The sequence below is a fragment of the Pinus tabuliformis genome, chromosome 4_1 (assembly GCF_031772625.1).
Source record: "Pinus tabuliformis cultivar Carrire ecotype Pingquan chromosome 4_1, CPIR1, whole genome shotgun sequence".
NCBI lineage: Eukaryota > Viridiplantae > Streptophyta > Pinopsida > Pinales > Pinaceae > Pinus > Pinus tabuliformis.
The window spans coordinates 519,284,271-519,293,389 of record NC_142303.1 but is presented as its reverse complement, the minus strand read 5'-3'; positions in this window follow the sequence as shown (position 1 = coordinate 519,293,389).

Below are 9,119 nucleotides of genomic sequence, written 5' to 3'. Positions count from 1 at the left end.
GACATTAGAAAGGGGCATACAAATCTTTGAAGAGGACTCCACCTTTTAGATTTTAACAACTAATGAGTAGAATTAGGCTACTATTAGGATTGAAGAAGGCATTTTTGGTATTCAAACAAACGTCATTGCTAGTTCCTTTGGTACAGTCTAGTGTTGGAGCAAGAGGAATGGGAATGACAAAAGAGGAGGTGGAACTGGAGTAGAGTGATGCTCTTCCAGAGGTGGAAAGAGAGACACTCTTCCAGAAAAAAAAATAAAAAAATCTAATGTCGTTAATCATTTTCTCATTAAGTTCATTTCTATGCTAGTTTTGATCTTCTAGGTTTTAAGTTTTGTAAATATGGGAACCATGATAATATAAAAGTCCTTTTAAAAGAAAAAAAAAAAAAGGAAAATCCTTTTGTGGTGTGATAATTATTTTTTGAAATAGGAGTTATCTTTTAAAGTAGACAATCTTGAATTCACCAACCAATTTCTAGGTGGTGCCTATGAAATCCCAAGCACATTGTCTATGATCTGGGCTTGCGAATAAAACTATCAATCCTTGAATGCTTCAAACCACTGTCCAAGTCCCCATAATTTTCCATTTTGGAGTAAAAGCAGCACCAATAGCATTGATTTTGGTCAAAGCTTTGATAGATAACAGGCACATCTAACCCATTAGATTAATTAAAAAATACAGCACAAAAGCTACATTACTCCACGATTAAATAAAATAATTAAATATTTCTTTACACTCTAACTGAATTCCACATATTTAGGTTGTTCTTTATGTTCCCTCTTTTAAGATATCATAATATAGTATAATCATAATATAGTATACAACTTGAGTGGGCCTAATGGTTAAGAGCATATGTTTCCTCAAGTCATAGGTTCAAAACCAGAGTGGGGTAAAGTATGTATGCCTTCGTAGACTTAGCAGTCAAATCGACCAATGTGCGGAGGTGGGTCCCTTGTCCCACAAACAAGGGAGTCTCATACACCAAGCCGTGACCTTAAAATTAAATAATAATAAAAAATAAAACATATTTATAACTTGTATATTAATAATATATATTAAAAGTTTGTATAATAATTATTAAAAAATTACTTTAAAACATTTTAATATAAAAGAGATAAATTATTATTCTAATATTTTTATAGATTTATCTTTTAAAACTTAATTTTATAATAAATTAATCTAGAGATTAATGAAAATTCAAAATATTTTAAGATTTAGAAATTAATTTTTTCTTTTTAATAAAATTTAGAAAATTTTAATAATTCTTAAAAAAAAATATGCAAATTTTTTTCATTTAGAATTTTAAGGATTCTAAAAAAATATATACACATTATTATTTTTTGCTTTCTCAAATAAATCATTATTTTGTGAAATTTGAAAAGTGTAAATGATTCCCTGCTTATCCTTAATGGAAAATAAAAGTATACCGACACCATTTTCATTATTTTTTGGAATTTGAAAAGCATAAATGATTCTCCACGCAACCTCGATGGAAAAGAAGAATATAACGACATCAATTCTAACATTGGAAGAAATCGAAAAGGAGGACGGATAATTATGATTTTTTTATTATAATATTGTATATAAATCAATAGTCTTTTTAATACACTGATTTTCCCATTCCCATCTAACACCATTGCAGTGTATATTAAAATGAAGAATCTTTTTGATATTATAATTTTCTCATCCAGTGTGAGTGACTATTGAAAGTCGATTGGGTTTTTTCCAGCTATTAGGCCAAGTCCTGGCCCACTTCGTTTGCACAAGGAATATGTACAATTGATAGAATATCATCCTTTTTTTTCTTAATTCATGAATATTGGCGAATTAACAATCGAAATAAGTTCAGGGTTTATTGTTTTCTTTCTTTGTTTTATATTTTTTTTTATAGTTAATATTGTAAGTTGATTGGGTTTTTTCCGGCTATTAAGCTAAGTCTAGGGCTATTTAGTTTGCACAAGGAATATGTACAATGCACTGGGATATAACACTATCCTTACTTTACTTTTCTTAATTCACTAATATTTGGGGAATCAACAATCTAGATAAGTTCAGGGCTTACTGTCCTCTTTCTTGTTTTTATACTCTTTTTCTGAGCTCTTCACTCTTTTCAATTTCTCCCTTACTCCAATCATATTTACCAAATTCGAATCAACAATCTAGATAAGCTCAGAGCTTACTGCCCTCTCTCCTGTTTTTATATTCTTTTTCTGAGCTCTTCACTCTTTTCAATTTATCTCTTACTCCAAACCGTAGTTACCAAATTTGAATATGAATTCACACATTTCCCTCCTTTCAGTTTCTCCCTTCTCACAATCCGAACAATTTCTCCTTTCTCCTTTCCTTCTCTCCTATTTCCTTATCTTTTCTCCCTTCCTTTCTCCTTTCCTTCTCTCCTATTTCCTTTTCTCCTTTCCTTCTCTCATATTTCCTTATCTTTTCTCCCTTCCTTTCTCCTTTCCTTCTCTCCTATTTCCTCATCTTTTCTTCCTTCCTTCTCCTTTCCTTTTCTGCTTTCTCCTTTCCTTCTATCCTATTTCCTTATCTTTTCTCCCTTCCTTCCGGAGTCCGAACAACAACAATGGCACTGGATTTTGTGAGTGGAATCGTAAAAATTGCCCTAAACAATTTCCGGGAAAATATCATAAACACTTTCGTATGAAACATCTCTTGCACCATATCAATTATCAGTTCGACAATCAGCAAAATAGGCCCCTAGCTCGCTGATACATTGTGTGGAAAAGATAAAGGTGAAGTTAGAAAGGACAGAGAATTGATCGAAAACTCATAAAGCCCACAACTTTGTATTGGTTTGACCGTGCCTTTGACCGTGAGAATTGATCGAAAACTCTTAACGCCCACAAATCAGAGAGTGGAGAACAACTTTTAATGGGCTCTTTGATGAGTTACGCACATATTTTTCAGTGCTTTGCAGTGCTCAACAGATAGCTGAAAAAAAAAACCGTTGCTCAAAAAATATAAAGTGCCCACAAAGAGATTAGTGACATTTTTTATGTGGTCATTTGGGCAACTACCATCGTTCAATTTGCAATTCTTGAGTTGCAGATTACTATTGCCTCTGAAGTCAATTTAGATTTGGCCGACATAATGTTGATGTGCAGAAGATGCAACTGTCTGCACATCTGAAGAACAAGATTTTTTTCTTAGAGTTAAAGGATGGGCGTGGAATTTAACAATGACAGACCCAACAAACTCATATTCAGCAATAGAAGTTTGGTTAAAGAAATGAAGGGATAAGAGTGTTAGAAATTAAATGGAAGTTTCTAAATCTTAATGTGACCCAACTAATTAAGTCATTCCATAATTAAAAGCATTAAAGCATTAAAGCAGTAAAGCGTTGAATTGGTATATGATGGACGTACCAGATTTAAAGTTAAAAATATAAAGGATTGGGTCCTCTCTCTCCCACACAAGAGTTTTATTCTTCTCCATCAAGAAACACATAAGGAAGTGAGGGCAAGAGGAGAGAAACCGAATTCTGAGAAGAAGATAGAAGACAGAAGACAGAAGATGGAAGCCATTACATCTTCCGCTGTTAGTCAAGGTATGTCATCTTAAACAACATATTAAGTTCTGAATGTGAAATATTTGGTGTTGATGATCTTTGGGCTGTTGGTAGCTATATTTTACATTTGGTATCAGAGCCACAATCAATAACTGAATATTTCCTATGATTGCAATTGATCTGTTCTGTGCTTTACTCATGTGATTGAGCCTTCGGGAAATTGTGGGGGTTTCATGAAATGATCAATCCTTTTGTTGCTGTTAGTATCATCGAGAGCCCTATCGAAATCCACAATCGAACCATGCAATGGATCAGATACCTGCGATTCCCTTGTCGCTTACTTGCTTTGAACTGATTTGAAGGTCTCAGAGGTGGCTACTCGATTTCGAGTAGATCCTTTATCGATACTAGGTGCCAATGGATTCGATCCTCTGACCTCTGATTCTCAAACCCAAATCCTTCCCGCCGGTTCGTTCTTAAAGGTACCCATTAAATGCCAATGTGTCAATGGAATCCGGAAGTCTATGTCCACTGTGTACACTGTCCAACCCATTGATACTCTGCGCGGCATTGCGGATTCAGTGTTTGGGGGCTTGGTCACACCATATCATTGTATGTTCGATGTGTATGTTGGAATGAATAGTATTGCATGCCCTGCGATTTAAAGTTAGATATCGCCGTTGTTTTGAATAATATTGCATGCCCTCAAGTTTAAAGTTAGATATAGAGGACGGTATGTGCAATCCATCTATCGCTGCAGTCCATCTATCGCGGATTTTGAATTACTGATGAGCCAGTCCAAAACATTGCTTGGCGCGGAGATGTATTAAAGCAAGATTTTCACGCTGGTCAAGGTGAACTGTTTTGGTTTGACGCCTGCTCTTTGCATTTCATAAAACAACTGCAAAGCCTCTTCGGCATAACCATCCCTAGCATAAGTTGCAATCCGCGTAGTCCATGACACTACATTTCGTTGCGGAATTTTGTCAAACACATTGAATGCATCGTCTATGCTTCCGCATTTGCAACACATGTTTAAAAGGATGTTGTTGAGACATGAGATCAACGCGTAAGTGTTTGATGGGAAGATTAAGATTTTAGTGTAAATCTTTTTTAAACGAAATAGATTTACATTTTAATGTGTAAATAAAGCTATTAATAAAGTTTCAATGTACCACATAAATAACGTAACACAACATGTAAAGAAACCCGTGATGTAGCTTTATCACATATACTCTGTGCATATATATTTTTAAGAGGGAAAATATATATTTTGATATTTTATAGAAAATCAATTTACACATTAAGAAGGGTGTGTATATATTTTGATCAATAATCAGAGTTTTTAGGGTCTTTTCGTGCATCATTTATTGTTTTGGCTTTGCACGATTAAAGTTTACTGGTACAAAATAATTGTTTGAAATTTGGGCATAAAAGTAATTGCTCTATGACTGATTGTTTTGCATAAGGTATGTGTTTATGCACATGAGATTTATGATTTTGTTAATCACCAAAGTGGTCAAAATCATAAGTGACATAATGATTATTGATAGAAATTGCCAGTTATAAAAATACCAATTAAAAAACTGGCGTCACTAATGATAGAACCTGAGAACTTACCCAAAGGAAAGTCTTGTTCTATAACTAGTTGACATGATGAGGTTTGATAGATATTTTGATTAAATAAATATTGATCATCCAAAGATGTCAGTTCTATTTAATTGAATATATTTATTACCTACTTATGTTTTGGTATTTATTTATGTTAAGTATAAGATAGTATCTACCCAAAGGAGTGCTATATTATACTATTATGTCTACATCTGAATCGCGTTAGTTATGAGCTTATAGTTATTTCATTTTCGATTTGCAGGATGTCTATCTTTCGTATGTTTTGAATCAAATTTAGTTGAAGTTCCTATTAATACATGGTGGCTTGATACTGGTGCTACAACTCATGTTTCCAACAATATGCAGGGATTTCTTATGATCCGAACCATAAATCCAAATGAAGATCGTTTTCTCTTTATGGGAAACGGAATGAAATCTTCAATTGAAGGCATTGGGACTTATCGTCTAATTCTAGAAAGTGGATATGTATTAGACTTATACAGTACCCTTTATGTACCTTCATTATCTAGAAACCTTATTTCCGCAAGTAAATTGGATATTTCTGGTTTTAGATGTGTGATTGGATCTGGTTGTTTTGATTTATATAAGAATACTGATAATGTTGGTTCTGGTATTCTAATTGATGGTTTATATAAATTGAAACTGAATGACACTTATGCGAATTCCTTGTTGAATGTAGTAAATAATGTTGGATGTAAACGTAGCAGGTTGAATGAAAATTCTGCTTTCTTGTGGCATAAACGACTAGGTCATATATCCAAAGAAAGAATGATGAGATTAGTAAGTAATGAAATTTTGTCAAATTTGGACTTTAGTGATCTAGAATTATGTGTGGATTGTATTAAAAGTAAACAAACCAAACATAATAAGAAAGGAGCCACTAGAAGCAGCCAGCTTCTTGAAATAATACACACTGATATTTGCGGACCTATGGATACTCCAGCCTTTAATGGAGAAAAGTATTTCATCACTTTCATTGACGATTTTTCCCGTTATGGTTATGTCTATTTGCTTCATGAAAAATCTCAATCTGTGAATGTCCTTGAGACGTTTGTAAAGGAAGCTGAGAGGCAATTAGATAAAAAGGTGAAAATCATAAGGTCTGATAGAGGTGGTGAATATTATGGTAAATATGATGAGTCAGGCCAGTGTCCAGGTCCATTTGAAAAATTCCTCGAAAGTCATGGCATATGTGCACAATACACAATGCCAGGTACACCACAGCAAAATGGTGTAGCAGAAAGGCGCAATAGGACGTTAATGGATATGATTAGGAGTATGATGTCAGATTCTACACTACCTAAGAATTTGTGGTCGTATGCTCTCAAAACCGCTAACTATTTGTTGAATAGGGTTCCTAGTAAAGCTGTTCAAAAGACTCCTTTTGAGTTATGGACTAACAGGAAACCTAGCTTAAGACACCTACATGTTTGGGGTTGTCCAGGGGAAGCGAGAATTTATAATCCACATGAAAAGAAATTAGATTCTCGAACGATCAGTGGGTATTTTTTAGGTTACCCTGAGAAATCTAAAGGGTATGTGTTTTACTGTCCTAATCATAGTCCAAGAATTGTAGAAACTGGTAATGCAAGATTCATTGAGAATGGTGAAGTCAGTGGGAGTACTAGAAGAGAAATAGTAGAAATAAAGGAAACAAGGGTAAATGTTACATTGCCTAGAATAGTTCCTCCATCTACTATTACTCCAAATGTTGTTCCAGCTGTTGTAGAACAGCATGATGATAATGAACAACATATAAATGAAGAAGTACTTCCTGAAGGAAATGACTTACATAATGCTGATGCTGATATGCATGAACCACAACAAGTAGCATTAAGAAGACCTCAAAGAAATCGTAGGTCAGCTATTTCTGATGATTATGTGGTTTATATGCAAGAATTAGATTATGATATTGGAATCAATAAGGATCTAGTTTCGTTTTCACATGCTGTAGAAAGTAAAGAGTCAAAGGAATGGATTAATGCCATGAAAGAAGAACTGAAATCCATGCAACAGAATGAAGTTTGGGATCTCGTTGAGTTACCACATGGCTGTAAAAGAGTCGGATGCAAATGGGTTTTTAAAACCAAACACGACTCTAGTGGTAATATCGAACGGTATAAAGCTAGACTTGTTGCTAAGGGTTACACTCAGATAGATGGTGTTGATTACAAGGAGACATTTTCTCCTGTTTCGAAAAAGGACTCACTAAGAATAATAATGGCATTAGTAGCTCATTATGATTTGGAGTTGCATCAAATGGATGTGAAAACATCCTTTCTGAATGGAGATCTTGACGAGGATGTTTATATGGATCAACCTGAGGGTTTTTCTGTAGAAGGTAAAGAACAATTGGTGTGTAAACTTAAGAAGTCAATATATGGGCTTAAACAAGCATCCCGGCAATGGTATATTAAGTTCAATACCATTATTACATCTTTTGGTTTTAAGGAAAATACGGTTGATCACTGTATATACCTAAAGATCAGTGGGAGCAAGTTTATTTTTCTGGTCCTTTATGTTGATGACATCTTGCTTGCTGCAAATAATTTAAGTATATTGCGTGAGACTAAGGAATTTCTCTCAACGAACTTTGAAATGAAAGACATGGGAGAGGCATCTTATGTGATTGGAATAGAAATATTCCGTGATCGATCACAAGGAATATTGGGATTGTCTCAGAAAGGATATGTCGAAAGGATTCTAGAGAGATTTGGAATGAGTAAGTGTTCACCTGGGATAGTTCCTGTACAGAAAGGTGATAAATTCAGTCTCATGCAATGTCCTAAGAATGATGTTGAACGAAAGGAAATGGAATCAATTCCATATGCATCTGTTGTTGGTAGCCTGATATATGCTCAAACCTGTACTAGACCGGATATCAGCTTTGCGGTCGGTATGTTAGGGAGGTATCAAAGTAATCCAGGAAGGGACCATTAGCAAGCCGCTGAAAATTTATTGTGATAACTCTGCAGCAGTATTTTTCTCAAAGAACGACAAGTACTCTAAAGGTGCCAAACATATAGAACTGAAGTATCTTGTTGTGAAAGATGAGGTTCAGAAACAAAGAGTGTCAATCATGCACATCAGGACAGAACTTATGATTGCAGACCCTTTGACGAAAGGGTTACAACCAAGACAATTTAAGGAACATGTTCAAAGAATGGGTCTTGGTTGTATTTGTAATAATTGATGTGTGACATTCTGAGCTCTTTTATGTGTTTCTGATATACAATTATGTGTCTCTTGTTTTAATGAAGTAGTACGTATTTTATGTAATTTTAAACAAGAAAGAGTCTTATAAAGATATTATGTTTAATCATTATGATATAAGACATTATGTGGACCATTATGCTGTTTTATATAAATTATGAGTATGAATTGATGGATTGCTGGTATTGTAGTATATGGAAGGGAATGCATTGAATTAATAGTGCACAACCGCCATAACTCTCAGCAATTTATCATAGTATGATGTTCAACGCTTAATATTATGAATAGTCGGGTCAAGTGGGAGAATGTTAGAAATTAAATGGAAGTTTCTAAATCTTAATGTGACCCAACTAATTAAGTCATTCCATAATTAAAAGCATTAAAGCATTAAAGCATTAAAGGATTAAAGCATTAAAGCGTTGAATTGGTATATGATGGACGTACCAGATTTAAAGTTAAAAATATAAAGGATTGGGTCCTCTCTCTCCCACACAAGAGTTGTATTCTTCTCCATCAAGAAACACATAAGGAAGTGAGGGCAAGAGGAGAGAAACCGAATTCTGAGAAGAAGACAGAAGACAGAAGACAGAAGATGGCAGCCATTACATCTTCCGCTGTTAGTCAAGGTATGTCATCTTAAACAACATATTAAGTTCTGAATGTGAAATATTTGGTGTTGATGATCTTTGGGCTGTTAGTAGCTATATTTTACAAAGAGTGCATGAAAAGAGAAGCCATGTCCACAAA